The sequence below is a fragment of the Rhea americana genome, unplaced genomic scaffold (assembly GCF_003343005.1).
Source record: "Rhea americana isolate MKP2758 unplaced genomic scaffold, rheAme1 scaffold_57, whole genome shotgun sequence".
Lineage (NCBI taxonomy): Eukaryota > Metazoa > Chordata > Aves > Rheiformes > Rheidae > Rhea > Rhea americana.
Genome location: NW_028186723.1, coordinates 2,155,737 through 2,168,253, shown reverse-complemented (window position 1 = coordinate 2,168,253; position 12,517 = coordinate 2,155,737). Strand labels below are relative to the sequence as shown.

The 12,517-nt window shown below is 38.2% G+C and overlaps 1 protein-coding gene across 4 annotated transcripts in view; it reads left to right on the top strand.

The window, feature by feature from the left end:
- Positions 1-1,124: 1,124 nt before the first annotated feature.
- Positions 1,125-12,517, top strand: part of CCDC186 (coiled-coil domain containing 186) — a 40,211-nt gene continuing 28,818 nt past the window's right edge. For 3 of the 4 annotated variants that reach the window (XM_085319034.1, XM_085319035.1, XM_085319032.1), the window contains exon 1: positions 1,125-1,249. The gene's annotated coding sequence lies outside the window, so the exon portion shown is untranslated. Of the gene's footprint in view, positions 1,250-4,542; positions 4,705-12,517 lie in introns of those variants that run through there. The other variant, XM_085319033.1, reaches the window with a different exon arrangement.

Here is a 12,517-nt window from a genome sequence, read left to right as displayed (position 1 = left end):
GGCCGGGCGCCGGGTAAGGCTCCGGCGGSGCCCCGAGCAGCGAGGCGAACTGCGGGGGTAGCGTCTTGCCCCGACGGGTCGGGAGCTCCCCTGCGCCCGGCTCGAGCTCTCTGCTGGCTGCTGCTGCTCTTTCTGTTTCCTGGCAGGGTTGTTCGCCGAGTTACTGCCCGGGTTGTTCTGTGTGTTTCRTTGTGTTGCTTTCACCGTGTGGTTAAATAATTAAACGACAAAAATCAGCAGCTGATACAGCGTACTCAGTGTGAAGGCTGATTTTTAAAGCCTGCAGCGGGGTTGCGGTGGAATAGGTATCCTTGTTTTTGCACACTCAGTTTTAAAAGCACCTTGCCCTTACAGGTTTGAAAGCAGGTGGCTTTATTTTGCAGCTTTAGTGAGTTGGTTATGACATAGGCATTCAGATTTTGGCTCCTGTCCTGGAAAATATTCTGCGCAGGTGGGTCTGATCTTGTGCATTCTTCCAGTGAGACATTTGTGTAGAGACCCTCTCCGCATCTTGGAGGTCTGAGAGCTGTACACAAGATCAAGAATATTATAGTCTTAGTTTTCTGCTACTTGACTTGCTTTATCTTGTAAAATTGCCTGTCAGAAATCAAAATATGACRAATACATGTTTTCTTCTGAATAAAGAAGATTTTGAAACAGCATGAAAAACAACTACATTTTTATATCAAAAAGGAAATGTAGTTACACTGATTCCTGGTTGCTATGAATGCTTATATTACTGTTCCCTTTAGAAGAAGAGGGTTAAGCTCTAAAAGTTTGAGAGAAGTTCTAAAGCTGTTTCAAGAGACACTGCATTTGAAATGTCATCCTTTTTATAAAAATAAAGCAGACTAGTTCTGTATTACCTTTTGAGGCCTCTTCTTTTTCTGGAATTCTCTAATTATCCTTATTTAGCTTGGCCCTGAAGCCTTGGCTTTAAAACAATATTTCCTATTATAGTGATGTTTTAAAAGGCTTGATTAGAGGTTGTTGACAGATGTTTATTAGTGTATCGCAAGGTTCACTATTTCAGAGTGTTGAGAAAGGAACTGAAAAATCAAATACAGAGAATGATTCTTGGTTCTAACTAACGAGTATGTTGTTTTTTACTACCTTAGGCTAAAGGTGGATTTCCTGAAGATGGCTTTATAAAGAGCTATGGAAAAAAAGGAAGTTCTTTTCTGGATGCAGTACTCTTACAGGCAAAAGGCCATCTGCTAATTGAGTGACCTGCCACTTACATTAATAGGTGGGCTGCAGTATTTGGCAATAACCTATACTTATTCTTGGATGGCTTGTTCTGAACTACTGCTTTTCCTGTTGCAAAACCAAGCAGGGACAACTTGTCTTTAAACCATTGATGGGGATCTTAATGCCTGAAATTGAGGCAAAAATCTCATCAGAAACAGATCAGTGTCAAGGCAAAAGAGATGTAGGAGAAATTAATGATTCTAATTTCAAGAAATAGATGAAATACTGATATTTTTAGGTGATAATATTACATATAATACTACCTCTTACCAAGTTATAGAAGTCTGTGAGCTTTACAGAACACAATTAACCTCCTCAGATCTTTAAGGGATTGAAACCCCCCTTTTTTTTTTCTTTCCGCTAGGGATACTGAAGAAACACAGCAGGAAGATCAACTTTGAATACAGTAGTGCCTTAACAGCCTTGTGAATGGCCTTTTCAGTATACAGTGGTCAGGCAGACAGTCTTGCCATACTTGGGGTTTTACCCTATTGCATATTCTGGAAACAACATTTGAAAATAGCCTGTGATTGCAAATATGCTGTCATCTTTGATTTCAGATCTGTTAAGACCCATGTCTTATTCTAAGGAGGGTTAAAGGCACAATGGCTAAAATGTTGGAAGTTACAGTAGTGCTATTGCCAGTGGAACACAAACTAGAGTGGTGTAGGTGAGTTTTCCTCTTTAGAAGAGTAAGAGTTATTATGTGCTGGAGAAACTCTACCAATAAAAGATTACAAGCCAGTGCACAAACCCTTAAATACCAAGTATCATTTGAAGTTCACTGTAGAAGGACCCTGTTGCTAGTATTTTATTTCTGCTGAAATGTGAACTCTAACCTTGGGACTAGTCTGACTAAAGAGTAACAGTCTCAAGATACCTAGTGACTTGTGTTATGATAGGAGCAAATCCAGTCCTGCTCATTAAGCCTGAACTGTTAAACTTTATTTCGGAGTTGTGCTATTATGTGGCTCCATGATGTGACGTTAATAGGATCATTCTGTTAGGCTCTTGTGAGATCAGTAGAAAACCTACTAACACCTTGAAGGAAATCATACAGTACTGCTCAACTACCTAACATGTGRCATAAGCAAAGAAAATCAAAGGTAAAGAATGAGTAAATCTTGTCTTGTAAAGCACTTGACTCATGTTAAAAGAATTGATAACACTGAGCTTTGCACCTTGGCACTGACATGGAGCAGTGTGCAATCAGTGTTTATATATAGATTTAAAAATGAGTATTACTGAGCTAAAGTAGTAAACTGCTAAAAGCAAGGAAATCTAGAGAATACTCACTTACCACCCTTCCTTTCCATTCTTGCTAGCATTTACATCAAAACAAGTCTTTGTGTGAGTTTAATCAGGGAGTCAAGTTATGCCTCGGCTAGGGACCTTGGTGTCCTAATTCACAGCCACCTTTGCCACTTGTACTGTGAACAAAACTTGTCCAGTCTGCACTGTAGTCCTCTAGTGCTAATTTCTGTGTAGATGTAGCACAATGCAGTCCCATCTACCTTCTTAGAACTACTAGGTGATATTCTTTTGTCAGATTTTGAGCTGTACCTTGCATTTGATATAGGTCCAAAGTGAGTAAATACTGGAAGAGCTGGTGTAGGTGGGACTCAACTAGTTCTGTATGTGTTTCCTAAATGTGCAATATGTAAATAGAGGAAGGGTATTGGTACATTATGCTTCATGGCCGTCATCTGTTATGAACAACACCGTATTTGATGTGGTTTCATCTCTCCTGAAGCTGTTGTTTTTCCTACTTTTTTTTTTGTAGGTGTTGTGGTGCTTTTCAACCTAATTCTGCCCTTTATCATGTTTCATTGCTTCTAATTTAACTTGAGCGTCTGGTTGCTGTGATTTTTCTTCACATGTGGAGATGTAACTAACCATATTTCAAACAGTTCTTTTGGCTTCGTGTTCAAACATCTCATTCTGGTTATGTAAAATGTATGACTTCGTGGACCTTTCTCTCACAATCCCTCTTGATTTGGCTGAAAGCTTTGCTCTGTTGCACTATGCAGCTGATACGCAGTAGGCTGTTCTTTCTAATTTGTCGTRTAGAACAGAATTTCTATAGCTACTTCCTTATTTATTTGTAAATCTCCGTTGAAAATGCAGTTCTCTTTAGGACTTGAATTTCCTCTTTCTATTATCTTTATATGGTGATACAATACTTAGTTTAGGAGAGTGATCTAAGGTGGACTTTTTCATGAAATTTAACATACAGATACACTGGGTATTGACTTGGAAAAAAGAAAATTTGTTTTTCCAGTCAGTGTAATGAAGAATAGTAGCTGAAAATCTCTTKCTTTAGAAAGATACTGAAAAGAAGAAAAAAAAATCCAACAAGTGAAGTACAAAAATGAGTTTGGTTCTGTTCAGTGTGGTTCAGGTGAAGGTATGAATGAATTACCCTACAGCTGTATGCTAATACAAACTGTAAGATTTCTTGTATCTAGTTTGTGTCATGCACAAATTTTGGCAAGAGTTCTAGTGCAAGGACAGGTTGGCACTGATTTGGGAAAGCACTCTAGTTTACTCATATAATTCAATGATTGTTGTCTAATAAAGGTGTGAAAAGTTCTTGAAAGGATGCATCCTGGCTTTTACAATGAATAGCACAACTATTCAAAGAAATATAACACTGTCATATTCCCAGATCAATTACTTCTTTAGCAGTCTTGTTGAAGTCATTGYACTTGTGATAGTGTCAGCTGTCTTACAGCCTCTTTCTTACCCAAATGTAAGAGGTTGAAAATTAAAGCAAAATTAAGCAGTCATTTCTGAGAGTCTGCAGTAGTATGATTGTTAATGGTTAATGTAATGTTTCTGCCTTAAAATAATTTATTTAAAGATAAGGATGTATTATTTTACTGTGATTCRTCTAAGACTGTTTCTAATAGGTTATTTAGTAGCATGGTATTAAAAGGAGAGGAATAGCCCTTTGTAGAACAAACTATTCAGACAAATGGGCTATGGTCTTGCTAAATGCTTTGGTATTTGTGAAGCTTTTCTGCATATAATTTCTTCTAACCTTAATTTGGTTGCTGGTTACTTCGTATTTTTGGGACTTGCAAGAAAATTCTAAAAGTGCTTATCATCCACTTCAGAATTCTTCAGCCAATTATTCCTCAATAACTGTTTCAGATAAAATCCTTGCTCTATGTTTTTTTTTTGTTTTTTTTTGTCATGTTGTATTATATTGCACTTCATGGGTTAGTCCTTGGATTTGCAGCTGAAGGCTTTGACTTGTACTGTGGCTTTCTGTTGCCCAGGAACTTGCAGGAGGCAAGCGGTTCTCTAACTGAACTGTTCAAATGATGCTGATAGAGCTTTTGTTTTTGTTGAGTCGTCTGGTGGACATCAGAGCGTTACCGAGAGAAGCCTTTTAACTACTGAAACTTCAGCAATATGCCTACGCTCCGCAGACGTAAGAGTCAAAATGTAAGATAATATCAAAAATCTCTTTACCAGAGTCATTAGTCTGGATTGCAGTGATAGAATCAACAGATTATCCAAGTATAGATGTGGTTTTATTATAGTTACATCTATGTCATTATTTTAAGAGCTTTAATAGTTGTTTGTGTGAAGAGGCGGGTGCAGTTGGGTTGAGTGTAATGAATCACTTGTACAAATCTCTCAGGACAAAATCTTAATATTTTGAGGTGCTTAATAGGAGTGAATAGAAGGCTAAAGAAGTCTTAATTAWAAGATGATGTACATATTGATTATGCATTGACATCTACACTGTGTCATATTATGACTTTTAAAAATTGCAGTTGTGGGRTCATAAGTTACAAGGGGTGGCTGTGAACCTGCTGTCTCAGGATAAACTTAAGATGATGATTATTTTTTAAAGGGAGTTTTGGAAAATCATGCCAGAGAAAGGCATGTATTAAAATGTATTACTCAGTATTACTGAACTGAGATTAATGCTCATTTGCATGCTAAGTGAATGTTACGTTCCATCCTAGCAAAAAGAGATGAGGTTCCAACCCTGAGTCCTCTGTGTCTTTGTAAAAGATAAGSAGCTTCTAATAGTCAGTGCTTTTAAAGGTCAAGATATGGAGCAGCGTAAAGACATRTAATGAAGTTTCACCTGTAGTTTAATCCAGGATAGCAGTATATGGCAGTAAGCATGTAATGCATATTGTAGAGAGCTTTGATTTCTAATTGGAGAGCTGTAGCAGTGGAAAATTGTATTACCATGTGTCATGAGGTATAAACATAAATTTTCAAAATAGTTGTAAAATGCATGCAGTTTGCTCATGGAAGTTGAAATTGCAGCATTTTAATTTATTATTGGGAGGTTTAGAAAAAMCAGAGAATATTTTCTTCAGCAGCTAGAATTCCAAGAGGCTTTTCACTTAAAACAAACAAACAGAAAAAAAACCTACTGTTTAGTTCCTTGGAACTGAAATTGACTGTCTAGTGTGGATTTTTTTCTTAGTCTTTTTTTAATTAGACCAGATTTGAAAGATCACACAGCTAAGTTGATAGTACCTTTGGATATAATGTATATTAAGAAACAGATCTCTTAAGTTTTTGGAGAGCTATCAGAAAACTGGAATAATGAAAACAAAGACGACTGCTTATGAAACCTGTTTAGACCAGCTACAATTTCAGGTGCTTCAGTGCTGTCTTTKATATGCAGAGAATTGCAGTTCATTCAGTGCAGCCTGACTGGATTGACTGACATGCAACTATTAAGTCCTATTTCTAACTGAGGTATCGAGTTGTATTCATTTAGCTCTTGGCTTTTACAGAGATTAAAAGTACAACTTTATACATGTGTGGGCAGTCTGTTTTCTTAAATTAAGCTTTGCCAGAAATTGAATTCATAAGTGTCTGCACCTGRCACCTTCTTTAGTATCAAAATGTGACTATTCTTTCTTCATTTGTTCCCTCAACGTTGGGATCTACTGACAAAGAATTCTTCAGAGTAGAAGATCAAATAAGCATTTTTGGCTGAACTGGAGAGGAGGACACAGAGGAGCATAGGTGTTTGTAAGATCAGTTGGAAACTGGTACAAAGGACAGTAATACAGTACCTGGGATAGACAGMTGGTTATTTGAGTTGCATAGTGCTACTCAAGGCTTCTGGCCTAGTAATGAGGAAAAGAATGAAGTGACTTTTTTTCATTGAACAGGATGAGGGTATAAAAAGAGTAATAAAAGAGTAAAACCCCTTTTTAGCTATCTTTGTAGGATCCTGTCAAAAGTAAAAGGAAATGCATCATCCCTTCTCGCAGGTACTGATGGGGCAGACTGCCCACTCAACCTGAAATGTGTAGTAAAGGAGATGAATTGTTTCACTTAGTTTGTCATGAGTTCAGAAATAGGAGGCAAAAGGGAAGGTTAGTGGATATTRCATGGCATTTGAAGGGCTTACTGCTTAAAGTGTTCACTTTTATCATGAATTTCTAATGGAGTTTACCTTGAGAAGGTGCTATCTTGAAAAGGAACCTAAAAATGTGCTGCTGTTGCTATTTAAGTTATTGATCAGAGCAGAGTTTGAGAAAGGATCAGGAAATAAGGTTCYCAGATTACAGTATGAAGAGAACTGGTCTGAAGCAATTTCACTGTTCTGTAGGTAGGTTTTATTTTTCTTGYAAACAGAATGACTTTGTGTAGAGGTATGCAGTATTTTCCTGATTAGTTTGCAATACAGACTATAGTGGAACTGTAGAGGTAAAATGCTTAGGTGATGTCCATGTTGGAGAGGTAGGGACCTCTGGGAACTTYAGCTGTTAGTGTCAAGAGTTGTCAAATTTTTGTGCTACTCACCTGTTGGCCTTGTCTGGCCATGGTACTTAGTATAATAGAAGCAGTTTATTCATTTCTTTCTTGTTCCGCACCTACTTTCTGAAGAGTGTTTTGGCTGTATAGCAGCTTTTGGTCATTTTAAGACCTCAGTGTGTTGCTTAAAGCATTTAGCAATTTGAGTCTTCTGCTGTGACAGATATGCAGTGGAAGGGGAAAAAAAGGATGGCATTGTATGTTTCCATTGTACTTCTATCTAAAACTGAATTTGTTTCAGATCCTATAAAACTTACCTGGATGCTCTTATATTTCTGGAAGTTGGGAGCATATATGATCTTAGTTAATGAGTTGAGAGAAAGGTGGTTTGATTGTTTTGTGGGATGTGAGGATGGGTGAAGAGACTCCKTAATTCATCAGTGGCTCGGCTACAAGGTTTCTCTTAGAGGAACGTATATAGTCAGGAGGATATATGTAGGGAAGAAGTTTACCCAAAGACAATGTGGACTAGTTCTTATTGAAAGGAATGGGCATAATTGGCGGCTACTCTCAAGTATATTATTAATGCATGACTGAATAAATCTGGTAACCTGTATTTAAATTCATTGTAAGTATGGTTATAGGTGAGCTATCACTGTTTAGCCAGCCAGCATCAATGGCACCAAGTGGCCTTTAAAAGCATTGCACAGTTACAATGGACTTCTTGTTAACAGAAGCTGTACTCTTTCAGAAGATAAGTAGTTCTGAGGAGCGTAATCTCAACTCTTCACTTTTTTTCCAAAGTCYACCCTGGTTTCAGCGAGTCTTCACAGGCATGTGCATAAACATGCATGCACCTCCCCACCCCCCTGAAGCACTAGTTGTCTTTCCCTTCTTTGCCTCTCTTCTCTGCAGTATCTTTAAGCTTTGCAACTTAGAGATATTTTTCTCTTCTAGTAGTGATCTTTATCTTCTAGGACCTTCATCTCATGAGGTTCAACAAGGGCAAGTGCAAAGTCCTGCATCTAGGGAGAAATAACCCTAGGCACCAGAACAAGCTGGGGGCTGACCTGCTGGAGAGCAGCTCTGCAGAGAAGGACCTGGGAGTGCTGGTGGATGRCAAGTTGACCATGAGCCAGCAATGTGCCCTTGTGGCCAAGAAGGCCAATGGTCTCCTGGGGTGCATCAGGAAGACTGTTGCCAGCAGGTCGAGGGAGGTGATGCTGCCCCTCTACTCAGCCCTGGTAAGGCCACATCTCGAGTACTGTGTCCAGTTCTGGGCTCCCCAGGACAAGAGAGACATGGAGCTACTGGAGAGAGTCCAGCATAAGGCTGCGAAGATGCTGAGAGGGCTGGAGCATCTGCCCTATGAGGAACGGCTGCGAGAGCTGGGCCTCTTCAGCCTGGGGAAGAGAAGACTGAGGGGGGATCTGATCAATGTGTACAAGTACCTGAAGGGAGGGCGTCAAGGGGACGGGGACACACTCTTTTCAGTTGTCCCATGTGACAGGACAAGAGGCAATAGGCAGAAATTGAAGCACAGGAAGTTCTGCCTGAACATGAGGAGGAATTTCTTCCCTGTGAGGGTGACAAAGCACTGGCACAGGTTGCCCAGAGAGGTTGTGGAGTCTCCTTCTSTGGAGATCTTCAAGGCCCGCCTGGATGCAACCCTGTCTACCTTGCTCTAGATGAGCCTGCTGAGCAGGGAGATTGGACTAGATGATCTCCAGAGGTCCCTTCCAACCTTACTCATTCTGTGATTCTGTAATTTGCTGTCAGCCCATTTGCTTACAGTACCACCCTCCCTCCCCCCCCCAAGGCACACACTGTCATTCTTTGCTCTTTCTTTTAGCACGGATGTGATAGTTATTAGGTGACAGATGTATTTTCTTTTTTGCCTTGTTAATTATTCTAGGCAGCCCAATCTCAAAATGTAGTTCCTGTAGTTCTGTCATTTGATGTTTCTTTAGATGYTGTTTCACATGATTTGAAAGTGTCTGAAAAAAGCCACTTTCTCCTAATCCATTTATAACATGTGCTAAATGGGTCATACTACCTGTTTTGTGATGTTAAATGCTGGAGTTAACAGTACATCTGCTTAGGAAATTCTTTATAGTCTGGAATTTAAATGGATCATATTTGTGCTCTGTGGGATGACTGAAAATCAAGGCAATTTGAAATGGCATTATATTGAATTAAAATACRCCAGACTCTCTCATGCATGCCTGTAATAACAGGAGAGCGGGCAATAGCTAGGAGTGTTATGTTCCRAATTAGATCTGTGCAGAGGGTAGGAAGCGTACCAGGAATTGCTTTCATCATGAGTACCTTCTAGTGGCTGGGAATTAGCAATGCTGGAATGATGACTAGAGCTTTGAGTGATACAATGGGTAACATAACAGGCAGCCAGGGAGTGAATCTGTCAGGATACTCTGCGTCCTTGCAGAGTAGGGGATGTGTACTTTCCTACAGAGAAAAGGGGAAGACTGACACAAAGGGAATTTGCTTTTTAGTGAATGAACAGTCTGAGGTGGGAGTTTACTGTTTAAAACACATATGGAAATGAGCAACATCAATAGTCATTTTTTCTTTTTTTTTTTGTTCTCCATCTGTCTTCCATCTATACTGTTTTATTTTCTGTTGCTTAATACTTGCTAATGGGAAGAAAGAAGGAGAAGAAAATTTGAGTGCAGGAAAGAGAAGAGGCTTCAACTTTGAGGTTAAAATGATATGTCTTAGCTCTCTGCAAACACAAAAAAGAATTATAATCATCTTCTGCATTTTTAAATAAAGTGTTCTTGTAGTGAAGTTGAATTAACGTAGGTTTCCTTGAAATTTTTTATCTCTAGTTTCCAAAGTTTTATCCYTAGAAGATTTCATTGCTGGCTTATGTTTGGACATCTGTGCATTCAGTATCATGTCTAACAATATATGTAGAAGAATGATCCTAAAATCACAATTAAAAATTCTTGTTTTGCTGTTATGTGAGAAAATAAATTCTCATAACCTAACTTATCATGAATATATATTTATATTCAAATCAGAATTCAATTTGGAAGAATTTTTAAAATAAGTGATCTTACAGCTATTAATTAGCTTTTTATTTCTGCAGGTAATTGCTGTGCATTTTGTTCAGTAACTATCTAATTACATACTTTTTTACTCAGGTATTTTACTTAGCTTAATAAATCTTGGATTCAAATAGTCAAATTAGTGTGCAAATGTGATATCACTGGCGCTTCTGTAATTTCAATTTTCGTTTCACTATAAAAATAACATTATAGACAAGCACCTGATCATCAGTATGATAACTTACTATGATATAGTGTGCTAATTACCTTGATTTTTGGCATTAAAAATGCTAACAATGTGCTATAGTTGGCATTCAGTCTGCAAGAGTGAAACCAGGTCTTGGATAAGAACAAAAATTGCTTGACTTGTCCACTTACTGAGATCAATTTAGTAGAACACGTTAAGGCCTTTGTTACGTGCTGATAGTCTGCAGAAGTTAGTCTACTCTACAGTCAAAGTAGCTTAGTTTTAAACATTTATGCTTTAATTTTAAGTGGTTTTAAACTGTGAGACAAATTACTTGCAGAGAATAGAATGTAAATAGAACCATCCAAATAAATCCCAGTAGCTTGAACATTCTACTTGTCTGCAAGTTTTACCTCTTTAAAAGTAGTAATTGTGCAAGCATTTCTTGTTGTTCTTTTCTTTATATTCATGAGTAACACTTTTAAGTAGGGAATTGAGGCCAGGCCTTAACAGATACTTAAAATAACCAGTACTATAGGAAGTGAGAAGTAATTTTTTCCTCGKTTTTTTTTGGCCTTTAACAGGACCATGTATCAAGATTTTTCCATTTTCTCCGTAGATATGTACTATGTTAGATACTTAACTAAAGAGCTTAAATGAGTCATTGTCATAATATTTGTATTTTTATCATTCAATCAGCAGTAAATAAAAGATGTTTTTATTCTAGTAATACATTTAAGCTAACAAAAAAAAAATTGCCTGTTTTCTGAGATCTTGTTTTCCTTTATGTATATGTAAAGCATTTTTCCTGTAAGTAGTTAGTGAGATGTCCACTTACTGTATCTGTAGGCTGTCGTCTTCCTGCTTTGGTATCAGCAGTTTAGCACATCTAAGATAGTGCTGGAAATTATTGTGCTGTTGCCCATACTAGCCTTTAATGTTTTGCCTTCTGGGTGGAGGCTGGAGTTAAATTTGTTTCCCAAGTACTAAGATAATACTTTAAATGGACCTAAACTATATTCCAATGTCTGTATACTGGAAGGATTTCTTCTTTGTTTGTGCACGATACCCAGGGCCCTTTATGGGTCTAAAGGAAGCACGGTTGGATCCRTGTTAGTATTCCTCTTTGCCCTCTAATCATGTAAGTAGTTGTTCAGTTTGTGCAGTTCTACCTAGTTTACCCTGTGCTGTTGCATTGTGGAAAAACAACATGGGCACTGTTGTCCTAGTATAAGAACAAAGGCAAGAACATAGGGAAGATGTGTGCCAGGCATAGAATGTCAAACCAACTGTGAATCATAAAACCAGAATAAGAGGAGAACTGGTCAGACCAGTAGTGCCTGTGTTAGACCTGTCACAGCAACAAAGAAGTATTAAAACCTAGCGACAGGAAACTTTCCACGTGCTGCACCAGGCATATGACAATCCTGGAAGATGGCTGATTATTCAAGGTATGCAGACAGACAAGCTTACTAATCTCATGGTGATAATTTGAGAAGTTTCTACGTTGGGCATTTTGAGTTGACTTGGTTGTGATTAGAGCCTCCTGTAGCATAGGCAACAGAAGGGAACTCGTACCAGAGCGAACCTGCGGTAAACTCTGTGTGGAAGTGACTGARGTGCAAGGTGCTCTTACCATGCCATTGGGAGGATGATTAACTCTAAGGATGATTAACTTAGAGGAAAGTAAGCACATTTCATTATGTGGAGCAACTGATAACTTGATTCCTGATTTGCCTTTTTTACGTTTGCTTTTTATGCCTTCTGAAGATACCATAAAAGACATTGAGTTATTTTGTTCTCTTGATGCGGTATTTTGTAAGAGAATGATACCAGTAACTGTTACTTGCTTGATTTTTGGAAGACTTGCTTATAAAGATGGGTAGRATAATAAAAGGTGGATATAAAATCTGAAAAACTGTGAAGCTACTCTGAAATGTCTGGTGTCTATATACTATGGGACCTGCAGTATATGGGTTAATGTTGTGAAGCAGACACTCTACTGTTACCGTGTTTCCTTTCAGCTAGCAACTGCTAGTTYTGTAGTGTTTTTAAGGTACTTCCACACAAAAAAACTCATTTGGTGACAAAGCCTTTTCTTTACTCTTCTTGTTGCAGTTTTCTGCCTTCTCCTTTATACAGGAGGTGTCTGCTATACTTAGTTGCCCAAGGTAAATGCAACAAACTTTGGGTATGCCAGAGACATTTGAATATCAAGATGAACTCGCATAGACAATTACTCCACATAATTTTTTGGCTA